The sequence below is a fragment of the Pristiophorus japonicus genome, chromosome 3, assembly GCF_044704955.1.
Source record: "Pristiophorus japonicus isolate sPriJap1 chromosome 3, sPriJap1.hap1, whole genome shotgun sequence".
NCBI lineage: Eukaryota > Metazoa > Chordata > Chondrichthyes > Pristiophoridae > Pristiophorus > Pristiophorus japonicus.
The window spans coordinates 329086142-329100315 of NC_091979.1; the positions used below are offsets into that span (position 1 = coordinate 329086142).

General features: G+C 47.2%; 2 pseudogenes; both read right to left on the reverse strand.

Moving 5' to 3' along the window:
* LOC139256457 (zinc finger protein 850-like) overlaps positions 1–14174 on the reverse strand; it is an 80773-nt pseudogene that overhangs the window by 5279 nt on the left and 61320 nt on the right.
* On the reverse strand, positions 13846–14046 carry LOC139260508 (U2 spliceosomal RNA; annotated as a pseudogene).

Consider the following 14174-nt stretch of genomic DNA (forward strand, 5'->3'; position numbering starts at 1 on the left):
CCATCCTTTTTTATTGCCCCCTCTATCTCGTCTAAAAACCTGTAACCAGGAATGTTGAGCTGCCATTCCCTGCCCTTTTAGCCATGTCTCAGTCATAGCTATAATATTATACTGCCACGTGTCTATCTGTGCTCTCAGCTCAGCTGCCTTATTCCCTAGACTCCTTGTATTGAAGTATATACCATTTACACTGCCAAACTCCCTTGTTGTCTATTTTCTAGCCTTTGTTACCTCTGCCTTCCAATCTCGCTTACTAATTTTCTGCCTCCCATTCCAGCTTTTGTTCTCACCTTTCCGAATCTACTTCAGTTTCCCATCCCCCTGCCAAGCTAGTTTAAACCCTCTAGCATGAGCAAACACCCCCGTGAGCATATTGGTCCCGGCCCTGTTGAGGTGCAACCTGTCTGGCTTGTACAGGTCCCACCTCCCCCAGAAATGGTCCCAATGCCTCAGGGATCTAAACCCAACCCTCCTGCACCATCGCTCCAGCCACGCAGTCATCTGTTCTATCCTCCTATTTCTGTATGCACTAATACGTGGCACCGGGAGTAATCCGGAGATTACTACCTTTGAGGTCCTGCTTTTTAATCTCTCTCCTAGCTGCCTAAACTCTGCCTGTAGGACCTCATCCCTCTTTCTACTGATGTCATTGGTGCCAATATGGACCACGACCTCTGGCTGTTCATCCTCCCTCCAGCTCCCCCCCCCCCACTCCCCAGAATGTCCTGCAGCCACTCACTGACATCCTTGGCCTTGGGACGAGGGAGGCAACGTCCCAACCTGGAGTCACGTCTGCAGTGGCTGAAAACGCCTGCCTGCTCCCCTAACTATCGAATCCCCTACCCCTGCTGCTCTTCCACTCTACTTTCTCCCCTGCCGCGCAGCTAAGCCACCCGTGGTGCTGCGGACTTGGCTCTGGCTGTAATCCCCCAGAGGAACCATTGCCCCCATCAGTACTCAGAACAGAATACTGGTTGGAGAGCGAGATGCACTCAGGGGACTCTTGCACTGCTTGCCTTGTCCTCCTCTTCTGTCTGGCGGTCACCCATTCCCTCTCTGCCTCTTAAGCTGACAGGTGAACACCTCCTGAAACATGCTATGCACAAAGCTCTCAGCCTCGTGGAAGCACTGCAGTGATGCCAGAAGCTGCTCAAGCTCCGAAACCCGGAGCTCGAGCTGTTCCAGCTGGCAACGCTTCCCACAATGTAGTCGTCCAGGACTGCCCACATGGCCCAGGGTGTACATTCCATGGACTGACCTACCCTGCCCAGGGTGTACATTCCATGGACTGACCTACCCTGCCCAGGGTGTACATTCCATGGACTGACCTACCCTGCCCAGGGTGTACATTCCATGGACTGACCTACCCTGCCCAGGATGTACATTCCATGGACTGACCTACCCTGCCCAGGGTGTACATTCCATGGACTGACCTACCCTGCCCAGGATAGAAATTCTGAACAGACAGTTCTAGTTTCTCTGGAACATTATTTCCTCTCTTGCCCCTCCTCAGCTGTAGAATTAGACCCACTCCCCTGCTCTTGCCTCATTACCCTGCTAATGTTTTCAACACAAGTATTTATCTCTTAAAAGTTACTAGTGAATCTGTTTCCACCATCCTTACAGTCAGTGCGTGCCAGGCCAGAACAACTCACTGCTTAATTTTTTTCCCTCGAGTAGCATCTGGTTCATTTGCCAATCACCTTAAATCGGTGTCCTCTGGTGTGGAAAGGTAGAAAAAGAGCAACCATAGATTGCAAGGCTTGCTGGGACATTATATTTGGTCAACCTAGGAATTAGAGCTTACTTCAGCAAACAAGCTGTCAGCAGTTGAAACCACGGGTTGCAATATCTCACAGCAGTTAAGGTCATCTGTCTTCTCTGTCTAATTATAATCACAATAAGGATGTGATAACCAAAAACCAGACAGAGTGAACAGGGGGTCAAGGAAATGGGTTGAATGACATAAATTTAGTCTAGGAATGAGATAAATAACAGAGAAGGGAAGTTGTGATGCATTTTTTTTTAAAGCCTGTGTGGTCTCTCGAGGCTGCAGGCTGGGGGAGTACGCTCCCATTGCCCTTTGTGGAAAACCTTGACGCGAAAGCTTCTAGCTCAGCAAAGAGATTTTAAATAAAAGGTTGGCAGTACAATATCTGAATTGGGATTTTGAAATATTTCAGGTGATTCTCCTTGATAAACATTTTGGTTGTATTGGAAAAATCTTGGGTTTGGAAGCCTTTTTAATAAAATTACACAACTACTGAGTCAGGAGCTGAAGCTTAAAAGGTTGTAATTTATGAGACACTATCATAAAATTGAAGTTACAGAGCAAAATATTGGAGTTTTTGATGTTCAGCTTCTAAACCAGGAGTTGGGCACACAATTATAAAACAAGTACTTTGCATTCTGTGATCTGTGAATCACTATAGGCATAAATGAGAAGTCCGATTTAAAAAAAAACAGTATTACCATATTTGACATTTTGTAATTCAACAATAAATACAAATACTACAGAAGAGGGATTGGCAGATTATATTTTGGCAACTTGGTATGCACCAAGTAATTCAGCAATTGCAAAACAAATCTGTGAAAATTGTGTTACCTGTCAGACAATGAATCCGGGTAAAACGGAAAAAGTAGAATCTACCTCCCACCCAAGTCCAATGGGGCTTTTTGTAAATTTGCAAATGGATTTTATTGAATTACCCCCATGCATGGGATTTAAGTATGTATTAGTAATTATAGATGTGTTTTCTAAATGGGTTGAAGCTTTTCCATGTAAAAAGAATGACACAACTACTGTCGCTAAGCATTTGTTAAAAGAAATTGTGCCACGATTTGGCATACCTGTACAACTCTCAAGTGACAATGGGTCACATTTTACTGGGACAGTTGTGAAAGAAATGTGTCGAACATTACAAATCGACCAACATTTCCACTGCAGTTATCACCCACAGTCAGCTGTATTGGTGGAGAGATACAACAGAATGTTGAAGAATAAACTAGCAACGTTATGTGATGAGACTGGACTCAAATGGGTCAAACTATTACCTTTGGCAGTAATGGTAATGCGATCAGCAACAAATAGAACGACAGGATTATCACCACATGAAATCGTCATGGGACGTCCCCAACGTTTGCCTTTTTCTGCACCGTTTACTGCTAAACAAATGGATGTCCACAAAATGGAAGAAAATATGCTAAACTATTGCATTGCTTTAACAAAATATATTTCTAGCTTTCATTTCCAGGTAAAGGAAGCCCAAATTGATCGTGCTGAAGGAAGATGCCATAGCTTGGAGCCTGGCCAGTTCGTGTATGTGAAGGTATTCAAGAGGAAAAATAGTCTTCACCCAAGGTTTGAAGGTCCATTCCAGATCCTGTTGACCACCAATACTGGCGTGAAGATAAAGGAGAGACCAACATGGATCCACGCCTCACACTGCAAAAGAGCTCCAGGACACGAGGAAAAGGAATCACCAACTCCATCAGTAAAGGGAAATGGACATTAGGACTATGTTTCCTTGTGACACTTACAATACCTGTAATGCAAGAATTGCATGTAAACACCTTCTTGTATATGTCCCACAAATACGCTACAGAAAATAACAAAGCAGGAGGTTGTTGGATATGTACCCAAACCCCTCTCCACTCTAAGGGAGGGATTCCTCTTAGACCTATCCCACTTCACCTGTCAGAAGTAGTGGAATGGTATATCCACCAGAACGGCACACGCCAATTCCCTAGGATGATAAGAGTTGCGTCTGTGGTAGTATACCCACCATCGGGCAACGGGAATCCTCTAGTTTATCATTTTACCCTATATCTGCAGAAGATATCGCCTGAATACCTTTGAAGGGTGGTACCAACCGAGGTATGACCACTCCCAACAGCCTCCCTTCCTCACCCTTACCAGGGCCACAGGTATGGGAAGGCCACCGGGGACAATATGTTTAGTAAGGAACTTGACCGGGGGAATATTCGTAGGCACAAGTCGGTGCGAATATAATTTTACAGTGATGGGTACTCCTGACGAGTTTCCCCTTTATACGTCCTCTCAGTTTTATGGTTGTACATTGAATGTCCCACACACCAACCAGATAGGTACTTTCAACTATTCCCTGGCATCCGCAGGGTTTGATGTGGATAAAACCACCTCGTACAATGGAACATACTTTGTTTGTGGCCACAAGGCCTACCCCTGGTTGCCAAGGGGCTGGACAGGATCATGTTACCTGGCATATGTGGTACCATACATTTGTCACTTATCCTCTCTCGCAAACCACCCGCATTATCGATCCAGACGAGCCATTATAGAAACACAACGATTCTTTTCTATCCTTGTTCCCCCTCTTGGAGTAGCATTTGCCATAAGAGAAATAAGAAAAGTGGCGAGAATATTAGAAACATAGAAACATAGAAAATAGGTACAGGAGTAGGCCATTCGGCCCTTCTAGCCTGCACCACCATTCAATGAGTTCATGGCTGAACATGCAACTTCAGTATCCCATTCCTGCTTTCTCGCCATACCCCTTGATTCCCCTAATAGTAAGGACGACATCTAACTCCTTTTTGAATATATTTAGTGAATTGGCCTCAACAACTTTCTGTGGTAGAGAATTCCACAGGTTCACCACTCTCTGGGTGAAGAAGTTTCTCCTCATCTCGGTCCTAAATGGCTTACCCCTTATCCTTAGACTGTGACCCCTGGTTCTGGACTTCCCCAACATTGGGAACATTCTTCCTGCATCTAACCTGTCTAAACCCATCAGAATTTTAAACGTTTCTATGAGGTCCCCTCTCATTCTTCTGAACTCCAGTGAATACAAGCCCAGTTGATCCAGTCTTTCTTGATAGGTCAGTCCCGCCATCCCGGGAATCAGTCTGGTGAACCTTTGCTGCACTCCCTCAATAGCAAGAATGTCCTTCCTCAAGTTAGGAGACCAAAACTGTACACAATACTCCAGGTGTGGCCTCACCAAGGCCCTGTACAACTGTAGCAACACCTCCCTGCCCCTGTACTCAAATCCCCTCGCTATGAAGGCCAACATGCCATTTGCTTTCTTAACCGCCTGCTGTACCTGCATGCCAACCTTCAATGACTGATGTACCATGACACCCAGGTCTCGTTGCACCTCCCCTTTTCCTAATCTGTCACCATTCAGATAATAGTCTGTCTCTCTGTTTTTACCACCAAAGTGGATAACCTCACATTTATCTACATTATACTTCATAAATTCATGCTTCTAAATTCCAGTGAATTCAGGCCCAGTCAATCCAGTCTCTCCTCATGTGTCAGTCCTGCCATCCCGGGAATCAGTCTGGTGAACCTTCACTGCACTCCCTCAATAGCAAGAATGTCCTTCCTCAGATTAGGAGACCAAAACTGAACACAATATTCCAGATGAGGCCTCACCAAGGCTTTGTACAACTGTAGTAAGACCTCCCTAGCTACGAAGGCCAACATATCAAATGCCTTCTTCACCGCCTGCTATACCTGCATGCCAACTTTCAATGACTGATGTACCATGACAGCTAGGTCTCATTGCACCTCCTTTTTTCCAAATCTGCTGCCATTCAGATAATATTCTGCCTTTGTGTTTTTGCCACCAAAGTGGATAACCTCACATTTATCCACATTATACTGCATCGTCCATACATTTGGCCACTCACCTAACCTGTCCAAGTCACCCTGCAGCCTCTTAGCATCCTCCTCACAGCTCACACTGCCACCCAGCTTAGTGTCATCTGCAAACTTGGAGATATTACACTCAATTCCTTCATCTAAATCATTAATGTATATTGTAAATAGCTGGGGTCCCAGCACTGAACCCTGCGGCACCTCATTAATCACTGCCTGCCATTCTGAAAAGGACCCGTTTATCCCGACTCTCTGCTTCCTGTCTGCCAACCAATTCTCTATCCATGTCAGTACATTATCCCCAATATCATGTGCTTTAATTTTACACATCAATCTCTTATGTGGGACCTTGTCAAAAGCCTTTTGAAAGTCCAAATACACCACATCTACTGGTTCTCCCTTGTCCACTCTACTAGTTACATCCTCAAAAAATTCCAGAAAATTTGTCAAGCATGATTTCCCTTTCATAAATCCATGCTGACTTGGACCAATCCTGTCTCTGCTTTCCAAATGCGCTGCTATTTCATCTTTAATAATTGATTCCAGCATTTTCCCCACTATTGATGTCAGGCTAACCGGTCTATAATTACCCATTTTCTCTCTCCCTCCTTTTTTAAAAAGTGGTTATATTAGCTACCCTCCAGTCCATAGGAGCTGATCCAGAGTCGATAGACTTGGAAAATGATCACCAATGCATCCATTTTCTAGGGCCTTAAGTACTCTGGGATGCAGACTATCAGGCCCTGGGGATTTATCGGACTTCAATCCCATCAATTTCTCTAACACAATTTCCCGCCTAATAAGGATTTCCTTCAGTTCCTCCTTCTCACCAGACTCTCGGTCCCCAAGTATTTCCGGAAGGTTATTTGTGTCTTCCTTCGTGAAGACAGAACCAAAGTATTTGTTCAACTGGTCTGGCATTTCTTTGTTCCCCATTATAAATTCACATACATCTGACTGCAAGGCACCTACATTTGTCTTCACTGATCATTTTCTCTTCGCATATCTATAGAAGCTTTTGCAGTCAGTTTTTATGTTCCCGGCAAGTTTCCTCTCATACTCTATTTTCCCCCTCCTAATTAAACCCTTTGTCTTCTGCTGAATTCTAAATTTCTCCCAGTCCTCAGGTGCTTGACGAACCTTATTGAATTCTTTGAAGAAGGGATAGAAAGTGTAGACAGGGTAATGCAGTTGATTCGCTATGGTACGTTACATTCTCGATGATCTTGCCAGTTTGATTAGCCCGTCACTTCTGATGAAGTGATTCCCATCCCCCCTGATTCTCCTGGGCCTTCAGGTTACCCAGCTCTTTTGCTGAGGGTTGGTAGACAATCTGCCCCAGGACCTATGACAGCGCTGCTCTGGAACTCACTGCCAGGAGGTGCAAGGTCAGTCTAAGGGCTGGAAAAGTTGCTCAAACTGAGAAAATATGTGCTATCCTAGGTTTTGCAAATGGAACTATGGAGTACAAAGCACAAGATATAATGTTAAAATGAGAAACTCATTCGAATATTGTGTCCAGGTTTGGGCATCTTTGGAAAGATATCAAAGATCTGGTGGTACCAGACATGAGAGGCTTCACTTATGATGACAGATTCCAGAAACTGGGACTGCTCATCATTCTGGTGCGTGCTCAACATTCTGAGAGTGAAACTGGTTGGTGAGCCAGTAACGGAAGGGCATAAACTTCAGATTATTGTCCAAACGAATGAAGGAAGAGAGCAGAAAATGTGCTTTTCGTTTCACACACTGGATTGTTAGGATACAGAATTCTCTACCGGAAACGAGATTCACAATAGCTTTTAAAAAGCCGAGTGGGAAAATGTTGGTAGAAGGAATAATTGGAAACAATATAGGGAAAGGACTCTTGGAGAGTCTGCACAGGCATAATGGGCCAAATGACCTCTTCCTGTGCTGATAACATCCATGACTGCATACAAAGAGACAGCTTTGCTCAATGATGACCAAGCCAAGACCGAGAACCATGGGGAACCTACAACCCATCCACATTACTCCATGAACCACCAGCTATTCCAGGAACAAGTAAAGAACAAATTGTCTGCATCAAAATTCAGACAACACAGAAAATGCTGTAAACGCTCAGAGAGAGAACACAGGAGTTTACGCAAGTTGACAAAAGGTCCACACCAATCTTCCCTCTAATTTATATTTTAGGTGCGCGCTCCCTTTAACTGGCTGCATAACCCATTCAAATTTCCGTGCTTGTGCAGTTTCTTCAATGTAAAAGCCAGTGAGCGGCCTGTGCGGAACCTCCAGACCGCTGAGTGGCCATACAGCTTAGCAGGGCGACGGACCAAGAGCTGGAAAGTGGGATTAGGCTGGATAGCTCTTTATCGGCCGTACAGACATGATGGGCCAAATGGCCTCCTTCTCTGTTGTAAACTGCTATGATTCCATGTTACCAATCTCCTCCTGTCTGATATAAACCCACCCCACAGTCACTGACACCAATCTCCTCCTGTCTGATATATACCCACCCGTCAGACACCAATCCCCTTCTGTCTGATATAAACCCACCCCACAGTCACTGACACCAATCTCCTCATGTCTGATATAAACCCACCCCACAGTCACTGACACCAATCTCCTCCTGTCTGATATAAACCCACCCGTCACTGACACCAATCCCCTTCTGTCTGATATAAACACACTCCACAGTCACTGACACCAATCTCCTCCTGTCTGACATAAACCCACCCCACAGTCACTCACACCAATCTCCTCCTGTCTGATATAAACCCACCCCACAGTCACTGACACCAATCCCCTCCTGTCTGATATAAACCCACCCCACAGTCACTGACACCAATCTCCTCCTGTCTGATATAAACCCACCCCACAGTCACTGACACCAATCCCCTCCTGTCTGATATAAACCCACCCCACAGTCACTGACACCAATCCCCTCCTGTCTGATACAAACCCACTCCACAGTCACTGACACCAATCTCCTCCTGTCTGATAGAAACCAACCCCACAGTCACTGACACGAATCTCCTCCTGTCTGATTTAAACCAACCCCACAGTCACTGACACCAATCCCCTCCTGTCTGATATAAACCCACCCCACAGTCACTGACACCAATCTCCTCCTGTCTGATATAAACCCACCGCACAGTCACTGACACCAATCTCCTCCTGTCTGATATAAACCAACCCCACAGTCACTGACACCAATCTCCTCCTGTCTGATATAAACCCACCCCACAGTCACTGACACCAATCTCCTCCTGTCTGATATAAACCCACCCCACAGTCACTGACACGAATCTCCTCCTGTCTGATATAAACCAACCCCACAGTCACTGACACCAATCTCCTCCTGTCTGATATAAACCGACCCCACAGTCACTGACACCAATCCCCTCCTGTCTGATATAAACCAACCCCACAGTCACTGACACCAATCCCCTCCTGACTGATATAAACCCACCCCACAGTCACTGACACCAATCTCCTGTCTGATATAAACCGACCCCACAGTCACTGACACCAATCCCCTCCTGTCTGATATAAACCCACCCCACAGTCACTGACACCAATCCCCTCCTGTCTGATATAAACCCACCCCACAGTCACTGACACCAATCCTCTCCTGTCTGATATAAACCCACCCCACAGTCACTGACACCAATCCCCTCCTGTCTGATATAAACCCACCCCACAGTCACTGACACCAATCTCCTCCTGTCTGATATAAACCCACCCCACAGTCACTGACACCAATCCCCTCCTGTCTGATACAAACCCACCCCACAGTCACCGACACCAATCTCCTCCTGTCTGATATAAACCCACCCCACAGTCACTGACACCAATCCCCTCCTGTCTGATATAAACCCACCCCACAGTCACTGACACCAATCCCCTCCTGTCTGATATAAACCCACCCCACAGTCACTGACACCAATCTCCTGTCTGATATAAACCGACCCCACAGTCACTGACACCAATCCCCTCCTGTCTGATATAAACCCACCCCACAGTCACTGACACCAATCCCCTCCTGTCTGATATAAACCCACCCCACAGTCACTGACACCAATCTCCTCCTGTCTGATATAAACCCACCCCACAGTCACTGACACCAATCCCCTCCTGTCTGATATAAACCCACCCCACAGTCACTGACACCAATCTCCTGTCTGATATAAACCCACCCCACAGTCACTGACACCAATCTCCTCCTGTCTGATATAAACCCACCCCACAGTCACTGACACCAATCTCCTCCTGTCTGATATAAACCCACCCCACAGTCACTGACACCAATCCCCTCCTGTCTGATATAAACCCACCCCACAGTCACTGACACCAATCCCCTCCTGTCTGATATAAACCCACCCCACAGTCACTGACACCAATCTCCTCCTGTCTGATATAAACCCACCCCACAGTCACTGACACCAATCCCCTCCTGTCTGATATAAACCCACCCCACAGTCACTGACACCAATCCCCTCCTGTCTGATATAAACCCACCCCACAGTCACTGACACCAATCTCCTCCTGTCTGATATAAACCCACCCCACAGTCACTGACACCAATCTCCTCCTGTCTGATATAAACCCACCCCACAGTCACTGACACCAATCTCCTCCTGTCTGATATAAACCCACCTCACAGTCACTGACACCAATCTCCTCCTGTCTGATATAAACCCACCCCACATTCACTGACACCAATCTCCTCCTGTCTGATATAAACCCACCCCACAGTCACTGACACCAATCTCCTCCTGTCTGATATAAACCCACCCCACAGTCACTGACACCAATCTCCTCCTGTCTGATATAAACCCACCCCACAGTCACTGACACCAATCTCCTCCTGTCTGATATAAACCCACCCCACAGTCACTGACACCAATCTCCTGTCTGATATAAACCCACCCCACAGTCACTGACACCAATCCCCTCCTGTCTGATATAAACCCACCCCACAGTCACTGACACCAATCCCCGCCAGTCTGATTTAAACCCACCCCAGTCACTGACACCAATCTCCTCCTGTCTGATATGAACCCACCCCACAGTCACTGACACCAATCCCCTCCTGTCTGATATAAACCCACCCCACAGTCACTGACACCAATCTCCTCCTGTATGATATAAACCCACCCCACAGTCACTGACACCAATCCTCTCCTGTCTGATATAAACCAACCCGACAGTCACTGACACCAATCTCCTCCTGTCTGATATAAACCCACTCCACAGTCACTGACACCAATCTCCTCCTGTCTGATATAAACCCACCCCACAATCACTGACACCAATCTCCTCCTGTCTGACATAAACCAACCCCACAGTCACTGACACCAATCCCCTCCTGTCTGATATAAACCCACCCCACAGTCACTGACACCAATCCCCTCCTGTCTGATATAAACCCACCTCACAGTCACTGACACCAATCCCCTCCTGTCTGATATAAACCCACCCCACAGTCACTGACACCAATCCCCTCCTGTCTGATATAAACCCACCCCACAGTCACTGACACCAATCCCCTCCTGTCTGATATAAACCCACCCCACAGTCACTGACACCAATCTCCTGTCTGATATAAACCCACCCCACAGTCACTGACACCAATCCCCTCCTGTCTGATATAAACCCACCCCACAGTCACTGACACCAATCCCCTCCTGTCTGATATAAACCCTCCCCACAGTCACTGACACCAATCTCCTCCTGTCTGATATAAACCCACTCCACAGTCACTGACACCAATCTCCTCCTGTCTGACATAAACCAACCCCACAGTCACTGACACCAATCTCCTCCTGTCTGATATAAACCCACTCCACAGTCACTGACACCAATCTCCTCCTGTCTGATATAAACCCACCCCACAGTCACTGACACCAATCTCCTCCTGTCTGACATAAACCCACCCCACAGTCACTGACACCAATCTCCTCCTGTCTGACATAAACCAACCCCACAGTCACTGACACCAATCCCCTCCTGTCTGATATAAACCCACCCCACAGTCACTGACACCAATCTCCTCCTGTCTGATATAAACCCACCCCACAGTCACTGACACCAATCTCCTCCTGTCTGATATAAACCCACCTCACAGTCACTGACACCAATCCCCTCCTGTCTGATATAAACCCACCCCACAGTCACTGACACCAATCTCCTCCTGTCTGATATAAACCCACCCCACAGTCACTGACACCAATCTCCTCCTGTCTGATATAAACCCACCCCACAGTCAGTGACACCAATCCTCTCCTGTCTGATATAAACCAACCCCACAGTCACTGACACCAATCTCCTCCTGTCTGATATAAACCCACCCCACAGTCACTGACACCAATCCTCTCCTGTCTGATATAAACCAACCCGACAGTCACTGACACCAATCTCCTCCTGTCTGATATAAACCCACCCCACAGTCACTGACACCAATCTCCTCCTGTCTGATATAAACCCACCCCACAGTCACTGACACCAATCCCCTCCTGTCTGATATAAACCCACCCCACAGTCACTGACACCAATCCCCTCCTGTCTGATATAAACCCTCCCCACAGTCACTGACACCAATCTCCTCCTGTCTGATATAAACCCACTCCACAGTCACTGACACCAATCTCCTCCTGTCTGACATAAACCAACCCCACAGTCACTGACACCAATCTCCTCCTGTCTGATATAAACCCACTCCACAGTCACTGACACCAATCTCCTCCTGTCTGATATAAACCCACCCCACAGTCACTGACACCAATCTCCTCCTGTCTGACATAAACCAACCCCACAGTCACTGACACCAATCCCCTCCTGTCTGATATAAACCCACCCCACAGTCACTGACACCAATCTCCTGTCTGATATAAACCCACCCCACAGTCACTGACACTAATCTCCTCCTGTCTGATATAAACCGAACCCACAGTCACTGACACCAATCTCCTCCTGTCTGATATAAACCCACTCCACAGTCACAGACACCAATCCCCTCCTGTCTGATATAAACCCACCCCACAGTCACTGACACCAATCTCCTCCTGTCTGATATAAACCCACCCCACAGTCACTGACACCAATCTCCTCCTGTCTGACATAAACCAACCCCACAGTCACTGACACCAATCCCCTCCTGTCTGATATAAACCCACCCCACAGTCACTGACACCAATCCCCTGTCTGATATAAACCCACCCCACAGTCACTGACACCAATCCCCTCCTGTCTGATATAAACCCACCCCACAGTCACTGACACCAATCTCCTCCTGTCTGATATAAACCCACCCCACAGTCACTGACACCAATCTCCTCCTGTCTGATATAAACCCACCCCACAGTCACTGACACCAATCCCCTCCTGTCTGATATAAACCGACCCCACAGTCACTGACACCAATCCCCTCCTGTCTGATATAAACCCACCCCAGTCACTGACACCAATCTCCTCCTGTCTGATATAAACCCACCCCACAGTCACTGACACCAATCCCCTCCTGTCTGATATAAACCCACCCCAGTCACTGACACCAATCCCCTCCTGTCTGATATAAACCCACCCCACAGTCACTGACACCAATCTCCTCCTGTCTGATATAAACCCACCTCACAGTCACTGACACCAATCCCCTCCTGTCTGATATAAACCCACCCCACAGTCACTGACACCAATCTCCTCCTGTCTGATATAAACCCTCCCCACAGTCACTGACACCAATCTCCTCCTGTCTGATATAAACCCACCTCACAGTCACTGACACCAATCCCCTCCTGTCTGATATAAACCCACCCCACAGTCACTGACACCAATCTCCTCCTGTCTGATATAAACCCTCCCCACAGTCACTGACACCAATCTCCTCCTGTCTGATATAAACCCACCTCACAGTCACTGACACCAATCTCCTCCTGTCTGATATAAACCCACCCCACAGTCACTGACACCAATCCCCTCCTGTCTGATATAAACCCACCCCACAGTCACTGACACCAATCCCCTCCTGTCTGATATAAACACACCCCACAGTCACTGACACCAATCCCCTCCTGTCTGATATAAACCCACCCCACAGTCTTTTTTTTTTAAATTCGTAGCCAATCGTTCCAATTCTTTGTCAAATCACAAACGCCAGAGGTCACCTTGGGCCCATTCAAGGATCACTCTGCGCCAATGCTCTTAGCCAAAAGGCCTAGAGCCACTGCACCGTTCCTGGAAGTACTGCAATACCAGGTTCGTGCCATGGAGGTGGATGGGTCAGGTCCCCCACACACCTCCTATTTCCAAAAAGCAAGCATATACCTTCCTGATCCAGGGAGAACCACCCTGGGGTTATGGTGGTTACTGCCCTGTCAGGTCAGTTCCGCATGATCTTAGCCAAAAGGCCGAGAAGCGACCCCACAGACACCAATCTCCTCCTGTCTGATATAAACCCGCCCCACAGTCACTGACACCAATCCCCTCCTGTCTGATATAAACCCACCCCACAGTCACTGACACCAATCTCCTGTCTGATATAAACCCA